General features: G+C 42.0%; 1 pseudogene; it reads right to left on the bottom strand.

Annotated features, from left to right (window-relative positions):
* LOC141146803 (carboxypeptidase O-like) overlaps positions 1 to 18,106 on the bottom strand; it is a 166,940-nt pseudogene that overhangs the window by 78,918 nt on the left and 69,916 nt on the right.

The following is an 18,106-nucleotide window of genomic DNA, read 5'->3' as shown; positions in this document are numbered from 1 at the left end:
AACATGGGGAGAGATGGGGAAGTTAACAACACTGTGTAGGAGAGCCCCAGTTCTCCTAGCTGCAACGGGCAAGGAGAAAATAGATAGCTATTGCATACATCCTGGCATGAATAAAAATGTAAATATTAAATAAAGAAAGGGTAGCAATCCGGGAGGTGGCATACATTTCATGAGAGTTAACTTTTTCATGCTGTTTTTTTACTTAGTGAGGTCCCCTTGAATTTACAATGCTTTTTTTTCTTTTATTATTTCTTCAACTTACCGTTGTCCATGTGTAAATATATCCATCAATATTAAACACAGGTACAATGTAGAAATCGACTTCTTTTAGGACTTTGGCAAGAATAGCATCGGATTTGTGAGATGAAACAAGCTGTGAAATGGAATATTGCATAAATGAAAATTAAATAATTAACAGCATTAAAACATGTGTTGCTTTAACCACTTCAGCCCCGGAAGGTTTACCCCTTCATGACCAGGCCATTTTTCGCAAAATATATTATATGCATATATAATATATATATATATATATATATATATATATATATATATATATATATATATATATATATATATATATATATATATATATATATATATATAATATATTTTTTAAACAACAATATGCAGGAAAAAATATATATTAGCCTAAAAGAAAGGAAGAAATTTGTTTTTTCAAAACATTTTATAGATATTTATTATAGCAAAAAGTAAAAAATATTGTTTTTTTTCAAAATTGTCGCTCTTTTTTTGTTTATAACGCAAAAAATAAAAAAAACGCAGAGGTGATCGAATACCACCAAAAGAAAGCTCTATTTGTGGGGAAAAAAAGGACCCCAATTTTGTTTGGGTACAGCGTCGCACGAACGCGCAATTGTCAGTTAAAGCGACGCAGCGCCGTATTGCAAAAAATTGCCTGGTCATTAAAATCAAAATTCAAATCTTCTGGCCTGTAAGTGTTTAACTAATGCCGTGTACACACGACCAAACTTTTCAACCAAACTGGTCCGACAAAACAAATTCATCAGACAATTCGATCATGTGTGGGCTTCATCAGGCGTTTTCTGTCAAAAAATCTGTCGGACTTTAGAAATAGAACATATTTCAAATCTTTCCAACGGACTCGAGTCCGATCGACAAATCCGCCTGTATGCTAGTCTGACGGACAAAAAAGCATGCAAGAGCAGCTATTGGCTACTGGCTATGAACTTCCTTATTCTAGTCCGGTTGTACGTCATCACGTTCGAAACGATCGGACTTTGGTGTCATCGTGTGTAGGCAAGTCCGTTTCGTTGGAACTCCGTCGAAAAGTCCTTCGGGGTTCAGTCCGACGAAAAGTCCGGTCATGTGTACACGGCATAAGTTGCCAGAATCTCAATTTATGTGTGATGCAAGCATTCTGGAAGGAGCTGTTAGTTTAAGTTGCTTAAACAGAAAGGTTGTGTTGTGCCACTTGGATTGACACTTTGACTCCTTTCATTGTCTTTGTGGAACACCATTTAAAAAACATATGAGGACACTTGGTTTGGACCTTGCACATATAAAAAGAGGGCAAGGGAATGTATATTATATGAATGTGGGGATTTGATTACCATGATGGACACTTACATCCCTAGTTGTCACCTGCACTTTATTGTCTTGATATAAACTATGTTTATTTTTTCCATATGTTATATATAAAAATAATAAATAAGGCACATGCGTGGCACAATGCGGGATGGACGCTGCTGAGCTGAGCTCCGTCTGACAAGGAAGGCCAGGCATGTTCCCCAGGGCTATTTCCACATACAATCCGCCTGATTCATACGATCACCCCTGCGGGACACCCCGGTGCATGCCAGCGCACAAAAAGAAGCGATCTCGCCACTCCACACACAACCTGACAAACTTTTTATTGAGCTTGGAGAAATCAAGTACAGCTAAGAAGATGACCCAAAATGGCGCCCGCCACCATGCGGCCTCCAGCATTTCCACACAGCCTGCTTCTAAAAACTGTGAGTACAACCAGCCCCTCTCTAAGGCTGACCTGGATGCTAGTTTATCCGCCATATATGACAGATTTGTGGACAAACTAGAAAAAGAAATCCACAAATCCACAAATGCACTCTCCCAGGAGATCACTAGCATAGGAGGGCACACTGATTTACTTGAGGCCAAGCATGACGAACTTGCCATTGCACACAATGATCTTAGGAAAGATTATGAGACACTGGCTGATAGCTTCTCCTTCATGCAAGCCCACATTGAAGATTTAGATAACAGAAACAGACGAAACAACATTAGAATTCGTGGTATTCCAGAGTCTATCACTGATTTAAATCATGCCATCACAAAACTCTTTCACAACCTAGTCCCAGACAAACCTGTCTCTGCTTTCGCCTGTGACAGAATGCACAGGGCACTGCGCCCTAAACCCACTTCAGACAAGCCTTCTAGAGATGTGATATTGTGCATGAAAGACTTTGTCACTAAGGAAGATATAATGAGAGCTGCTAGAAACTTGCCTAGTTAGATCGAGTTAGATGGTACAAGGCTACAGATTTACCCTGACATCTCCCCTGCGACTCTGGATTGAAGACGCAGGATGAAAGAGGTTACCAACATCCTTCAAACCGCCAGAATCAAATATCGCTGGGGCTTCTCTTTTAAGCTATCCATAATGCATAATGGTTCGACGTACACGGTTTATAATGTTATTGAAGGAAAAGATTTATTAATCAAACTGGGACTGCTGGAACCACAACCCTCTCAACGTCTCCCTGTAACCCCCAGATCATCTCCCATTTGGTCCACACCCTCCACCGGACGTAATTCCAGGGAACAGAGAAGATGGCGACAACTCTCACCTCAATACCGTGTTACATAGTCACTTCAACCTGCCTCAAATGACCAAACAAGAGGTTTCCCCTCTTACATTTAGACGGACTGAGTTCTGTTAACCCATACCTTCACCCTCTCATATATAACTCCTCAAGAAACTTCTCACTACCACTCTCCAAAACGCTAAAAATGCGGACTTCCTTAAATCAAAGGCGTGAAGCAGAGTCCCAACCCCATTCCCACCTTACACTAACAATCGTTTTTTTTTCAGGTATAACCCTTAATTTTCTCCCCTTACAGGTTATTAGCCCTTTAGTTCTTCTGATCCAAAACTATCTGCCCTTTCTTGGGTGAAAACAGCAGATGTCCCACAAACTACTGAACTACTCACCTGAAGACATCACTTCTAATTACTGTGAGACTTTTTATACCTATCACATGTCACCATATTGACTCTAGCTTCCCTTTTAACTCCAAATATTACCATGTCAATATCTACTACATTGTGGTTGTTTCTGTTTAACACTGTTGTTTTCTACCTTTTGGTAGCCTGACATGGATAGTCAGTAAAAATTTTTTTTTTACCACCATGCACTTTTTTTTTTTTTTCTGTTCTTTTTTTTCTCATTAATACTATATACTATTTTTTTTGCCTGGCCTATCCGCCGTCGCTGGTTTGATCCCCAATCTGCCTGTGGAGTTCGCGGCTTCACCTCCCACCGGAGGGCTGCGGCACTCTCCTCCGGCAGAACCTGGACGAATATGTCCTATTGAGTTCCTCAATTGGTTGGACGACTCTCAGTCCTCCAACCCCCTTACGTTTTTTTGTTCTAGTTACTGTTTTTCTAGCCCTTACGGCAACTTATGCTAATTTTAAATGTTCTGGAAGACTCAAACAATTACACAGCTTTGATTTTCAGAATGACTATTCTCATTACTCATTACATTTTATGAGGTACATGGAACATTTATTTAACATAGATATTGACATTGCTTTATTATGCTCCTTTCATCTTATTAATGTTTTTACAGATCAGTATTATTCTGTCATGTTTTCCTTACCTGACCCCCATCTGTGGCCCCTACTAACTTCCCCCTCCTCAACTAGCATCCCCCCCTCTCTCTGAATATGGTACTTAAAATTTTTTCTCACAATATCCAAGGCTTCAACTCCCCCAACAAAAGGAAAAAAGCTTTTAAACAATACAAAAGACTGGGGGCTGACATTATACTGATGCAAGAAACCCACTTCTCCTCCACTAATCACCCTCAATACTTTGACAAATCATTCAACCAAATACACTATACTACCTTCTCCAATAAAACACGAGGTGTTGCAATTTTTATTAAAAATAATATAATTTTTGAACCACATATCATCCACAAAGATGTTGAAAGCAGATTTATTATAATAAAGGGCAGTATTAACAGAAAATCAGTCACAATAGTTTCACTATACGCCCCCAATGACGCTCAATCAACATTTTTCAATAACTTCTTTAACACACTTGATCAATACATCTCTCCTCATATGATTATTGGAAGTGATTTCAATTTATCTGCCCATCCAGCTCTGGACAGAAGTAGGTCTGTCCCCTCCTCTAAAGCGTTTAGCAAATCCATTAACCGTTCCCTTAGCAAATTACAATTAATTGACTCTTGGAGAGCACATAATATAGGAATCAGAGCATACTCCCACTATTCTCACCCTCACGATTGCTATGCCAGACTGGACTATATTTTTTGCACTCCTATCCTTCTAGCGAACTCTTCCACAGCTAGCATCCTTCCTTGTCCATGGTCAGATCATAACATTGTAGCCTTTGAAACCTCACATATTGGTATGGCCCCCACCCCCTTTAATTGGCGCCTCAATGACTCTCTTCTTTCAAACCCCTCTACTGTTCAAATCATCACCTCACATATAGAAGAATACTTCAACACAAACTCCACTGAGGGGGTCCTCCCTACCTCTGTTTGGGCCGCACACAAAGTGGTTCTTAGAGGTCCTTTGATTAGCATAGCTGCAGCTAAGAACAAGGCTAAACTCTCTGAGATTAAATGCCTGACCAAAGAACTTCATGAGCTATATAACAAACTTAATAACGCTATATCCCCAGAATTAACTGAACTTATTCAAAGCAAACGCAAAGTTCTTAATTCATTACTGTCTGAGGACACTGAAAAATCATTAAGATTCTCTAAGGCCAAATTTCTACTACATGGCAACTCATCCTCAGCAATGTTTGCCAGAAAATTAAACCAAGACACTAAACCCCCTCACGTATACAAACTACGAAATCAAAAAGGAAATTTAGTATCTCATCCCCAAGATGTTCTCCAAATTTTCACCTCCTTCTACCAAAACCTCCTCTCTGGCCCTCAAACTCACCCAAAACCCACTGACTTAGACTGGTTAAACTCTTTACAACTTCCTAAACTTAACCAGCAGCAAACTTCTGCGCTAAGTGAACCCTGCACTAAGGCTGAGATACTGGACATAATAAAATCTCTCAAAACCTCAACAGCACCAGGCCCTGATGGTTTCACAACTACTTATTATAAAAAATTTGCCTCCCTTTTATCCCCCAGCCTCACCAAGATGTTCAACCACATCCTATCCGGGGGCCATTTCCCAGAGGACATGCTGCTGGCTAATTTATCTTTGATTCCTAAACCTCAAAAAGACCACACTTTACCCCAAAACTTTCGTCCCATTTTGGTTCTTAATAATGACCTTAAATTATTTGGCAGAATGTTGGCTAACAGACTGGCCACAGTCATCACTTCCCTGATTCACACTGACCAAACAGGTTTTATCCCAGGCAGACAAATTGCCGACAATATCAGATTAGTTACAAACATTGTCCAAGATGCCAATCTCCACTCTCGTCCCCTTTATTTACTCAGTCTTGACATCCACAAGGCCTTTGACAGTGTCAATTGGTCTTATCTAAATCATCTATTACCCAAATTTGACATATCAGAAAAATGTATACACGGCTTTAATGCACTATATCACCTACCCCAAACCAGAATTAAAATCCCTGGAAGTAATTCCGAATTCTTCCCCCTCAGTAGAGGCACCAGACAGGGCTGCCCACTTTCCCCCCTCCTCTTTGCTCTGGCCATAGAACCCCTTGCAATTGCTATTAGAAATAATCACAACATTAAAGGATATCAAAAAGAATCATATCACTTTAAACTCAGTCTATATGCTGACGATGCCCTACTATTCTTAACAAACCCTCTAGTTTCGATCCCTAATCTCCTCTCTGAACTCCACTCATTCCACAAACTATCTCTACATTAATACCAGCAAATGTTCTATATTGCCAATCAATTGTCCCTCTAGCTTACTATCCCTTCTGGAAAAAAATTCAAATTCCTATGGTCCCAGATCTCCTTCAAATATCTTGGTATTTTCATCACAGCCTCTCATAACTTACTATACAAAACCAATTACCCTCCACTTTTTTCCCATATAAGCTCATTAATCAAAACCTGGTCATCCTATCACATTTCCTTCCTCGGAAGGATCTGTGCGTTTAAGCTGACCATTCTCCCTAAATTACTTTATTATTTTAGGACCCTTCCTATTAATGTACCCAAAACAAAACTTGAATCTCTTCAGCGTGAAATAAATAAATTCATTTGGAATAATAAAAAACCCAGATGCAGTTACTCCTTAATGTATAGAACTCAACACAGTGGTGGTTTGGGACTCCCCAACCTCTGGCTATATTTTTTAGCAGCCAGACTGATTCAGCTGGCTCAATGATTCTCTCCTGCTACTAATATTTCCTGGTTAATCTTTGAGACCTCTTCTATACTCCCTCTAAACCTTAAAGGTGTCCTTTGGGCTAACCTAAAATCAAATCACGCTTTAATTAAACATAACACGATTATTTGCCACTTCATCCAATTATGGAATAGAATCAAAGATAACTTTAAACTTATATCAGAAACCCCCCCTTTAACCTCATTCCTGGGCGATCTCAGACTCCCCCAGGCATTTACAGACAACTCTCTCTTTAACTTGTGGATAAAAAATAATCTCACCACATTAAAGTCTCTTACACTAAATATGAATTTCTCTTCCTTTGCCTCATTGCAATCTAGATTTAAACTCCCCTCGACTGAACTCCCGCAATATAATCTTATCCGAAACTTCTTTGACACTAACTACTCCCTTTATCTCAACCCACCATACACATTATTTGAACATATCTGCATCTCTACCCCTAGAGATAAGGGACTGATCTCTCAAGTATATAATTATCTCAATAACCTTCACCAACCTGAAAAATCTGGCCCCATGATTATATGGGAGACAGAAATTGGTTGCTCGTTTCCCATTGAGTCTTGGTCTAAAATGACCAAAAACCTTCACAAAAGCAACTGCGCTGCTGCATTTAGAGAATCCCCCTTAAACTTTTCACTAGATGGTATATGACACCAGCCAAAATTCATTCCCTTTATCCCACGACATCCCCTGACTGTTTCAGGGGCTGCCCCATAGAAGGCAACTACATTCACATTTTCTGGAGCTGTAAACATCTGGAGCCAATATGGAATGCAGTTATTAGTAAATTAGAAAAACCACTTAAAAAAAAAATTTCCCCTTCACCACAAATCTGCCTCCTCTATGCCTTGGTTCCAGATGTTCCTCTTCCTGGTAACAGACTAATCCACTCTCTAATTAGTTCTGTTCAATGGATGATAGCTTTTAACTGGAAGTCACACACTCTTTCTTGGCCCCAGGTTGAATCCAGAATGGAAATTCTCAGACTTTCAGAGAGAGTCCATCATACTATATCTGATAGCATGCATATCTATAATGATAAATGGCTATTTTGGTCCTCACATGATGATGCACTTTAATGTCCATGTACTAGGCCTTTTATTTGTATTTCTCACGAGATGCCTGTACCCCTCGGTCTTCCCCCTTACCTACCACACCAATGTACTATACATTACGATACTTTATCTCATACCTATGTAATATCTGTAATAACACTTTATCCTGTACAAATCTCATGGCACCTGTGTACATGTTTTATTTTTGTCTTCCAAATAAAATCTTTTGTAAACAAAAAAAATAAATAATAAATAAATAAATAAATAACCAAATAAATAAATAATATTTTTTGTTGGGTGGGATAAAAAAATTGAGGAGATGGAACATGATTTTATGAAAAGAGTATTTCTCTCTCTTAGGCTACTTTCACACTGGGGCCTTGGGGGCGTCGGCGGTAAAGCTCCGCTATTTTTAGAGGCGCTTTATTGTGGTTTTTGCGGCCCTTTTCGGACACTTTTAACCCCCGCTAACAGCCGAAAAAGGGTTAAAAGAGCCCGCAAAGTGCAGCTCCACTTTTCTGGCACTTCGGCGGTGCTGCCCATTGATTAAATGGGCAGTGGTGCTGTAGGAGTGGTGTATACACCGCTCCTAAAGTGCCTCAAAGATGCGGCTTGCAGGACTTTTTTGGCGTACTGCCAGCACACTGCTTCAGTATGATAGCACTCGGGCTTTCACACTGGAGTGAGAGGAGAGGCTCTTTACAGGCGCTCTTCATGCGCTATTTTTAGCGCTATAGTGCCTGTAAAGCACCTCAGTGTGAAAGCAGCCTAAGATTATTTATTTAGAGCCATAGCAGCCCTCCCTTTCTCCTCTTCTTGTTTCCTTCCTTTTTGAAAGCCCATGGTTATGTAAGCTAACAGAATCTCATTAATAACAATTTATTGTAATTTAAATAATAGATTTACTCTTCACCTCTTTTACAAACCACTGACAGAAAGCTACAGAGACCCATTCTCTAGCATGAAATCCACAATCAATAAACATGATTTTTTTCTTCTTTTCAGATGGCCATCCAACCTGTGAAAAAAAAAAAATGCAGTCTTTAATACATGCGCACAAGCACACACAACCTCTATTTAAGAAGGTGAAGTAATGGTAAACATCAGATTGGCATTCTGAATGTCACAATTTCCTGGCTAAGAAACAAGAATTTTAACTAGATTGCTTTTAAGATGGACATATGGGTAGGCTTCTAGATTTTCCTATGAGGTCATCAGAGGTTCTCCAAAATACCTAGAATATTCTATCAGAACAGTAATGAAATTAATATTTTTTTTAACTTACCCTAAAATAGTATATTGATCGCTTTTCATAGGTTTCTCCTAAATACAGTTTAGTTACCAAGTCATTGTGGTTCTCTTTAATTTGTTCCATCCAGTCATAGATCTGTAATAAAAATATACTAGCATTACAGTTTGTACAACTATAGTTTAGCTAAAGTTAATTTTAAATATATTAACAACAGTACAATTAAATTTCCAATCACACTTGTGTGTTGCAGCAATGTGGACTTTCATGCATGGCATCTTCTCTGTGGGAGGTGTTTTGCAGTGCCATTCAATGTGAATGCCATCCCAATCCAATGTACAAGTACAATGTACTTAACCCAATGCATGCTATCTCATGCTGTAACACTTGGTAATGCACGTGCATTACCACACTGCAATAAAGTTTTGATAAGTGTAAATGGCCATACATGTTCTAAGTTTTTAAAATATAAGCTGGCAGTAAGGATTTCATATTGTTCCTTTTTTTTCATGTACTATATTTTAAGTTAAGTATGCATACAAAAAGTAATTTGTTTGGCCTAACTAAGGGGACGTTCTAAACAATAAATTGGTGCTGAATGCCCAAAATATGGTGTTATAATACTTTTTTTTTACATTATAGTAAATAGGATATACGGTATCTCACAAAAGTGAGTACACCCCTCACATTTTTGTAAATATTTTATTCTGTCTTTTCATGTGACAACACTGAAGAAATGACACTTTGCTACAATGTAAAGTAGTGAGTGTACAGCTTGCATAACAGTGTAAATTTGCTGTCCCTTCAAAACAATTCAGCACACAGCCATTAATGTCTAAACCGGTGGCAACAAAAGAGAGTACACCCCAAAGTGAAAATGTCCAAATTAGGCCCAATTAGCTATTTTCCCTCCCTAGTGTTATGTGACTAGTTAGTGTTGCAAGATCTCAGCTATGAATGGGGAGCAGGTGTGTTAAATTTGGTGTTAACGCTCTTACTCTCTCATACTGGACATTGGACGTTCAACATAGCACCTCATGCCAAAAAAACTCTCTGAGGATCTGAAAAAAAGAATTGTTGCTCTACTAAAGATGGCTTATGCCACGTACACATGAGCGGACTTTACGGCAGACTTTGCCTGGCGGACTTTTCTATGGACTTTACGACGGACTTTCTGAATGAACGGACTTGCCTACACACAATCAACCAAAGTACGTCGAATTCGTACGTGATGGCGTATGACCGGACTAAAATAAGGAAGTTCATAGCCAGTAGCCAATAGCTGCCCTAGCGTGGCTTTTTGTCTGTCGAACTAGCATACAGACGAGCGGACTTTTCGACAGGACTCGAGTCCGTCGGATAGATTTGAAACATGTTTCAAATCTAAGTCCGTCCAACTTTTGAGAAAACAAAGTCCGCTGGAGCCCACACACGATCGAATTGTCCGACGAAATCCCGTCAGCCGGGCAAAGTATGCTGTAAAGTTTGCTCGTGTGTACGCGGCATTAGAAGATTGCCAAGACCCTGAAACTGAACTGCAGCACAGTGGGCAAGACCAACAGTGGTTTAACAAGACAGGTTCCACTCAGAACAGGCCTTGCCATGGTCGACCAAAGAAGTTGAGTGCACGTGCTCAGCATAATATCCAGAGGTGGTCTTTGGAAAATAGACTTATGAGTGCTGCCAGCATTGAAGGGGTGGGGGTCAACCTGTAAGTGCTCAGACTATACTCTGCAGACTGCATCAAATTGGTCTGCATGGTTGTCATTCCAGAAGGAAACCTCTTCTAAAGATGATGCACAAGAAAGCCTGCAAACATTTGCTGAATACAAGCAGACTAAGGACTTGGATTACTGGAACAATGTCCTGTGGTCTGATGAGACCAAGATAAACTTATTTGGTTCAGATGGTGTCAAGCGTGTGTGGTGGCAACCAGGTGAGGAGTACAAAGACAAGTGTGTCTTGCCCACAGTCAAGCATGTTGGTGGGAGTGTCATGGTCAGTGGCTACATGAGTGCTGTAGGCACTGGGGAGCTACAGTTCATTGAGGGAACCATGAATGCCAACATGTACTGTGACATACTGAAGCAGAGCATGATTCCCCCCCGTTCGGAGACTGGGCCACAGGACAATACTCCAACATGATAACGACCCCAAACACACCTCCAAGATGACCACTGCCTTGCTTAGGAAGCTGAGGGTAAAGTTGATGGACTGGCCAAGCATGTCTCTAGACCTAAACCCTATTGAGCATTTGTGGGGCATCCTCAAACGGAAGGTGGAGGAGTGTAAGGTCTCTAACATCCACCAGCTCCGTGATGTCGTCATCAGGAGGAGTGGAAGAGGAGTGTGGCAACCTGTGAAGCTCTGGTGAATTCCATGCCCAAGAGGGTTAAGGCAGTGCTGGAAAATAATGGTGGACACACAAAATATTGACACTTTGGGCCAATTTTGACATTTTCACTTAGGGGTGTACTCACTTTTGTTGCCAGCGGTTTAGACATTAATGGCTGTGTATTGAGTTATTTTGAGTGGACAGCAAATTTACACTGTTATACAAGCTGTACACTCACTACTTTAAATTGTAGCAAAGTGTCATTTCTTCAGTGCTGTCACATGAAAAGATATGAAAAAATATTTACAAAAATGTGAGGGGTGTATCCACTTTTGTGAGATACTGTATATGTAAAAGATACCAAATCTCTTAAGGATATAGTCAAAGAATATAGTCAAAGCAATTTTGGCTTTACTTTGCCTGGGGATCACAGGAGTACAGTTCATTCTGCACTCCTGTACCTGTTTTCAGCCAACAGTGGGCTAAATCAAACAGAAATAATCACTGCGCTACCATAGAGAAAAACCCCCCCGAACAAAGCAGCAGTTCAACCGTGAGAATTTCACAATAGACAATAAGAAAGCAAAAAAAAACTGCGCTATAATAAATATAACGAAAATGATAATGATATGAAACCTAAGCATACAAATACAGTGGTGTACAATAACCACAGAAGCCTGGACCTGCAGCTGGATCAGCCTCTCAGCTAGCCGCTGGGAGACTGAACTAGGTGCTCCTACCCTCTGCACAGCCCGGCACTCCAATGAGAGTCACCAGCTCTCTGTTCAGTAGAGACTGAAAACTCAGTTCTCAGTCTTAGAAGCTGCAGGGGACAGATACAGCATCGAAGCTGAGTATAAATGTTTTTTTTTTATAAAACCTCACTCTTCTCTTTTAATTAATTATGTTAGCGTTTTAAATATACAGTACTGTGCAAAAGCTTTAGGTAGGTGTGAAGACATTGCTGTAAAGTAAGAATGCTTTGCTGTAACGTAAGAATGATTTAAAAAATATATATCTTAATTGTTTATTTTTATCAATTTATAAAATGCAAAGTGAGCGAACAGAAGAAAAATCTAAATCAAATCAATATTTGGTGCAACCACCCTTTGGTTTAAAACCAACATCAATTCTTACATTTGAACACTTTATACTCTTGCACAAATGTATGGATTTTATAGTATTACAATCAGGTGTATGAGTAACCAACTATACCAAGCAGGTGATAATGATCATCAATTTCATAATTAGGTTGACTAACTGAGACAGGTTAATTAACTGAGACAGAAACAACTGTGTAGCTGTTTAGGAGATTTAAAACTGGGTGAAGTACAGCCAAACTCTGCTAATAAGGTGAGGTTGTGGAAGAAAGTTTCATGTCACAGGTCATGCACCATGGTAAGACTGAGCACAGCACCAAGACACAAGGTAGTTATACTGCATCAGCAAAGTCTCTCCCAGGCAAAGATTTCAAATTAGACTGGGGGCAACAGAAACAGGCAACATTGAGGACCTTTAAGAACCTTAAGAATGCTTAAAGTGAAACAATAAAAATTAAATATTCCTTTAAATATCATGCCTGGGGGGTGTCTATAGTATGCCTGTAAAGTGGTACAGTTTTCCCGTGTTTAGAACAATACCACAGCAAAATTACATTTCTAAAGGAAAAAAGTGATTTAAAACTGCTTGCGGCTGTAATGTATTGTCGGGTCCCGGCAATATACATGAAAATCATTGAGAAAAATGTCATGGGTCCCCCCAGCCCATTACAAGGATCTTTGGGTCTGGTATGGATATTAAGGAGAACCCTGCACCCAAATTTAAAAAAAATGGCTTGGGGGGGCCCAGGCACTATATACTCTGAACAGAAGTATATATACTATATGGCCTGCCCTAAATACTCTGCAGAAAATTGAGCCTTAGGTGTTGGTGGTGCCAGAACACTGTAACTCCTCACAGTTACGCTTGTTGGGTGCAGGAATGGGCCCTGCTATGAAATATTTGATCAAAAATTGTAATTACATGCCCCTGTTAAACAGGGGCAGCTAAATTGGGCCTTGGGTGGTAGTGGTGGTGCCACAACACTGTAACCCCTCACAGTTACACTTGGTGGGTGCAGGAACGGGCCCTGCTGTGAAATATTTGATCAAAAATTGTAATTACATGCTCCTGTTAAACAGGGGCAGCTAAATTGGGCCTTGGGTGGTGGTGGTGGTGGTGCCACAACACTGTAACCCCTCACAGTTACAATTGGTGGGCACAGGAATGGGCCCTGCTGTGAAATATTTGTACAAAAATTGTAATTACATGCCCCTGTTAAACAGGGACAGAAAAATTGGGCCTTAGGCACTGGTGGTGGGGCCCTAAATCAAAAATATTGTTGATCAGCTAGCATCATCAAGATTGAGGAGGAATAGGATAGTCACTCAGCATAGGCAGTCTTCAAGGGATCCCACATCCATAGAAAAATCAATCAGTTACATCAGCATCAGGTGCTTGATAACTGCTGTTGATACAAGACTGAGTCATTTTTATGAATGTGAGCCTATCAACGGAGTCTGTGGACAGGTGCACTCTATGATCCATTACAAACCCTCCAACAGCACTGAATGTGTGTTCAGAAAGAACGCTGAATGCAGGACAGGCCAGTAGCTTAATTGCATATTGAGCAGGTTCTGGTCAGTGGTCTATCCTCAAGACCCAGTAACCCAGTGGATGGTCTGTTGGAAAGGTCTCCAAGTCTGCTCTTGACCCAAGATATTCCTGTACTATGTAATGCAGACGTTAGCGATGGTTGCTCGTCATAGGTCAGCCAGCCACCTTCTCCACCGCTCTTCCTCTGACTAACCAAGCACCAGGAAATTGTAACCTCCTAGGGTCTGGAAACGCATTGCACAAACCTTTCTTCATGGCCTCCTGAAGATGTTTCATCCTCTGCTCCCTCTGCGAAGACAGTATGAATTCTGCAACCTTACCCTTGTAACGTGGATCAAGAAGGGTTGCCAGCCAGTAATGATCTCTCTCCTTGATACCACGAATCCTAGGGTCCTTTTGCAGGCTTTGCAGAATTCAGCGTAAGTTTGCAGACGCATTCGATTGTGAGTCCTCTGGGTCACTGAGGATGACGTTGTCAGAAACTACCTCCTCCCAACCACGAAAAACTCCTTGGGTTTCTGGGGACTGAAAACCACCCCTTAAAGACTGCTGCTGAGTGTTATCCTCTACATCTATGCTGACACAATCCTCCTCCTCTTCTTCTTGTGTGTTTGGCAGGCCCACAGGAATGCTATCTGGATAAAGGGGGCCTTGAGACGTAAGGAAGTCCTCCTTTTCCTCCTGCTGTTCTGCCTCAAGTGCCCTGTCCATTATTCCACGAAGTGTGTGCTCCAACAGGAAGATGAGAGGGACAGTATCACTGATGTATGCATTGCCACTGCTCACCATCCTCAAGAGCCTCCTCAAATGGTGACAGGACAGTGCATGCATCCTTGATCAGTAGCCACTGGCGTGGCGAAAAAAAGCCAAGCTCCGCTGATCCTGTCCTGGTGCCATACTCACACAGGTACTCATTGATGGCCCTCTGCTGTGAGTGCAGCCACTGCAGCATTGCAAACATTGAGTTTCACCTGGTGGGCATGTCAAAAATGAGGCGGTTGGTGGGTAGGTTGCATTCCCTTTAAATTTCAGCCAGCCGAGCACTGGCATCGTATGACCGGCGGAAATGACCACAGACTTTTTTGGCCTGCCTCAGGAGATCCTGTAGGGCGGGGTACCTGCTCAAGAACCGCTGCACCACCAAATTCAGGATGTGTGCTAAACATGGGACATAGGTCAAGTGTCCCTGTCGGAGGGCGGAGAGAAGGATGGTGCCATTTTCACATACAACCACTCCTGGTTGAAGCTGGTGTGGCGTCAACCACCTCTGAGCCTGCCCCTGCAGAGGTGACAGAATCTCTGCCCCAGTGTGGCTCCTGTCCCCTAAGCAGACCAACTCAAGCACTGCATGGCATCTTTTTGCCTGAGTGCTTGCGTAGGCCCTTGACCGCTTATGGAGCACCGCTGGTTCATAGGAGAAATCAGAAGAAGAGGCCATAGAGGAAGAAGAAGAGGAGGGAGTGGAGGAGAGAGCTGTGGCAGAATGACCACTAGCGTTTTGGAGGCGTGGTGGCAGAACAAGCTCCAACAATACTGAACCCTGTCCTGCATCCTTCCCAGCTGCCAACAGAGTTACCCAGTGCACCGTGAAGGAAAGGTAACGTCCCTGCCCATGCCTGCTGGACCATGAGTCAGCAGTAATATGCACCTTACTGCTGACCACCCTGTCGAATGAGGCTAAAACATTGCCTTCCACATGGAGGTAGAGAGCCGGAATGGACTTCCGTGAAAAGAAATGGCATTTTGGAACCTGCCACTGAGGTACAGCACATTCCACAAATTCACGTAAGGGGGCAGAGTCTACCAGCTGAAAAGGCAGCAATTGCAGTGCTAGCAATTTGGCCAAGCTAGCATTCAGACGCTGAGCATGTGGATGGCTGGGACTGAATTTCTTTTTCCGGTTTAGCAACTGGGGTAGGGAAATTTACCTGCTAAAATCAGATGGAGGTGTACTGATAGCAGATTGGTTGCAAGTACTTGGGACACCTATTGCTATAGCTTCATTCCTCTCAGTGCAGGTTTTTTAGAGGACTGGAGGTATAGTGGGGTTGGTGATCCCAGATGAGGAGAAGTCCGCCTTTTTCTTTGATGTGGGTCTTTCAAGTGCTGTTGCCAATGGACTGCATCGGAGGTCATCATATGTCTGGTCAAGCATGTGGTGCCCAAGCGGTTGCTGTTCTGGCCACGCTTTATCCACTTCAGGCATAGGTTGCAAACAGCAACAGTGCGATCTGCTGCATACATGTCAAAAAGGAACTTTTCAAGATCAGCAGGGAGTCAGCAGAGACCTGCACCTGCAGAGCTCTGAGATGTGATGCAGTAGGGTGGCTGCTCTTAAACTGCCCCCCGGAGGACATCCTGCCTCACTGGAGATGTGCCTCCTCCTCTCTTCTATCAGGCACCCAAGTAGAGTCAGTGACCTCATCATCTCCTCCCTCCTCGTCACTGGAGCAAACTTGGCAGTATGCTGCAGCTGGGGGAACATGACTGCCAGTTTCTAGTCCTTCTTGGGCACCCCCTCTCTCTCTAGGCTCACATTACTCCCTTCCTCAACCTGGGAACCAACATCATGGTGGGGCTACGGAAGGAGTGACTGTGAATTAGGCCACTTGCAGCTGCATGGGGGGGGGGGCAGCTGCATTGGAAGGCAAACTACTCTGAGCCTGGGTGACAGAGGATGAGGAGGATGAGGATGGCTTTGTTATCCACTCCACCAACTCTTCTGCATGCTCTGGCTCAATAACATGGCCAGCAGCAGGAAAAAAGGACAAGCGTGCCCCACTGCCAGCTGCAGAGGATGCACCATGTCCGCGACCAGCACTGTTATTATATGAGATTTATATAGCGCCAACAGTTTATGCAGCGCTTTACAATGTATAAGGGGGACAACACAATTACAGTACAGTTCAATACAAAAGGTACAGGAGGGCCCTGCTCATAGAGCTTACATTCTAAAGGGAGGGGGTGGTGGTACAAAAGGTAATAGCTGCAAAGAATGATTTGATGGGGGTGGCTCAGGGACAGTTATGTGGGTGTGGGATAGGCTTCCCTGAATAAATGAGTTTTCAGGGATTCAGCACTGTTGACTGTAGACACAGAGCCTGCTTGCCCTCTTTTAGTGGCCTGTGAGCATCTGCCTCTCCTTAGTGGCCTTCCGGACATGATGTATATTTTGTTTGGCAACACCAGGTTGCACTGTATTGTGTGCTGTGTACACCACCAGAAAAGTAGTAGCAACTGCACTACGGTTGCACTGTATTGTGTGCTGTGTACACCACCAGAAAAGTAGGAGCAACTGCACTACGGTTGCACTGTTTTGTGTGCTGTGTACACCACCAGAAAAGTAGGAGCAACTGCACTACGGTCGCACTGTTTTGTGTGCTGTGTACACCACCTGAAAATTAGGAGCAACTGCACTACGGTTGCACTGTTTTGTGTGCTGTGTACACCACCAAAAAAGTAGTAGAAACGGTAGACCACGGAATGCACTGTAGATATACGCTACACTAGATGCTGCAGTGTGTATGTATATAAATATATATATATATATATATATATATATATATATATATATATATATATATATATATATATATAATATATTATACAGTATCTCACAAAAGTGAGTACACCCCTCACATTTTTGTAAATATTTTATTATATCTTTTCATGTGACAACACTGAAGAAATGACACTTTGCTACAATGTAAAGTAGTGAGTGTACAGCTTGTATAACAGTGTAAATTTGCTGTCCCCTCAAAATAACTCAACACACAGCCATTAATGCCTAAACCGCTGGCAACAAAAGTGAGTACACCCCTAAGTGAAAATGTCCAAATTGGGCCCAAAGTGTCAATATTTTGTGTGGCCACCATTATTTTCCAGCATTGCCTTAACCCTCTTGGGCATGGAATTCATCGGAGCTTCACAGGTTGCCACTGGAGTCCTCCTCCACTCCTCCATGATGACATCACGGAGCTGGTGGATGTTAGAGACCTTGCACTCCTCCACCTTCCATTTGAGGATGCCCCACAGATGCTCAATTAGGATTTAGGTCTGGAGACATGCTTGGCCAGTCCATTACCTTCACCCTGAGCTTCCTTAGCAAGGCAATGGTCATCTTGGAGGGGTGTTTGGGGTTGTTATGTTGGAATACTGCCCTGCGGCCCAGTCTCTGAAGGGAGGGG

Source organism: Aquarana catesbeiana, linkage group LG06 (genome assembly GCF_042186555.1).
Source record: "Aquarana catesbeiana isolate 2022-GZ linkage group LG06, ASM4218655v1, whole genome shotgun sequence".
Lineage (NCBI taxonomy): Eukaryota > Metazoa > Chordata > Amphibia > Anura > Ranidae > Aquarana > Aquarana catesbeiana.
The sequence above is the reverse complement of the archived record's forward strand: the minus strand, read 5'-3'. Positions and strand labels throughout refer to the sequence as shown.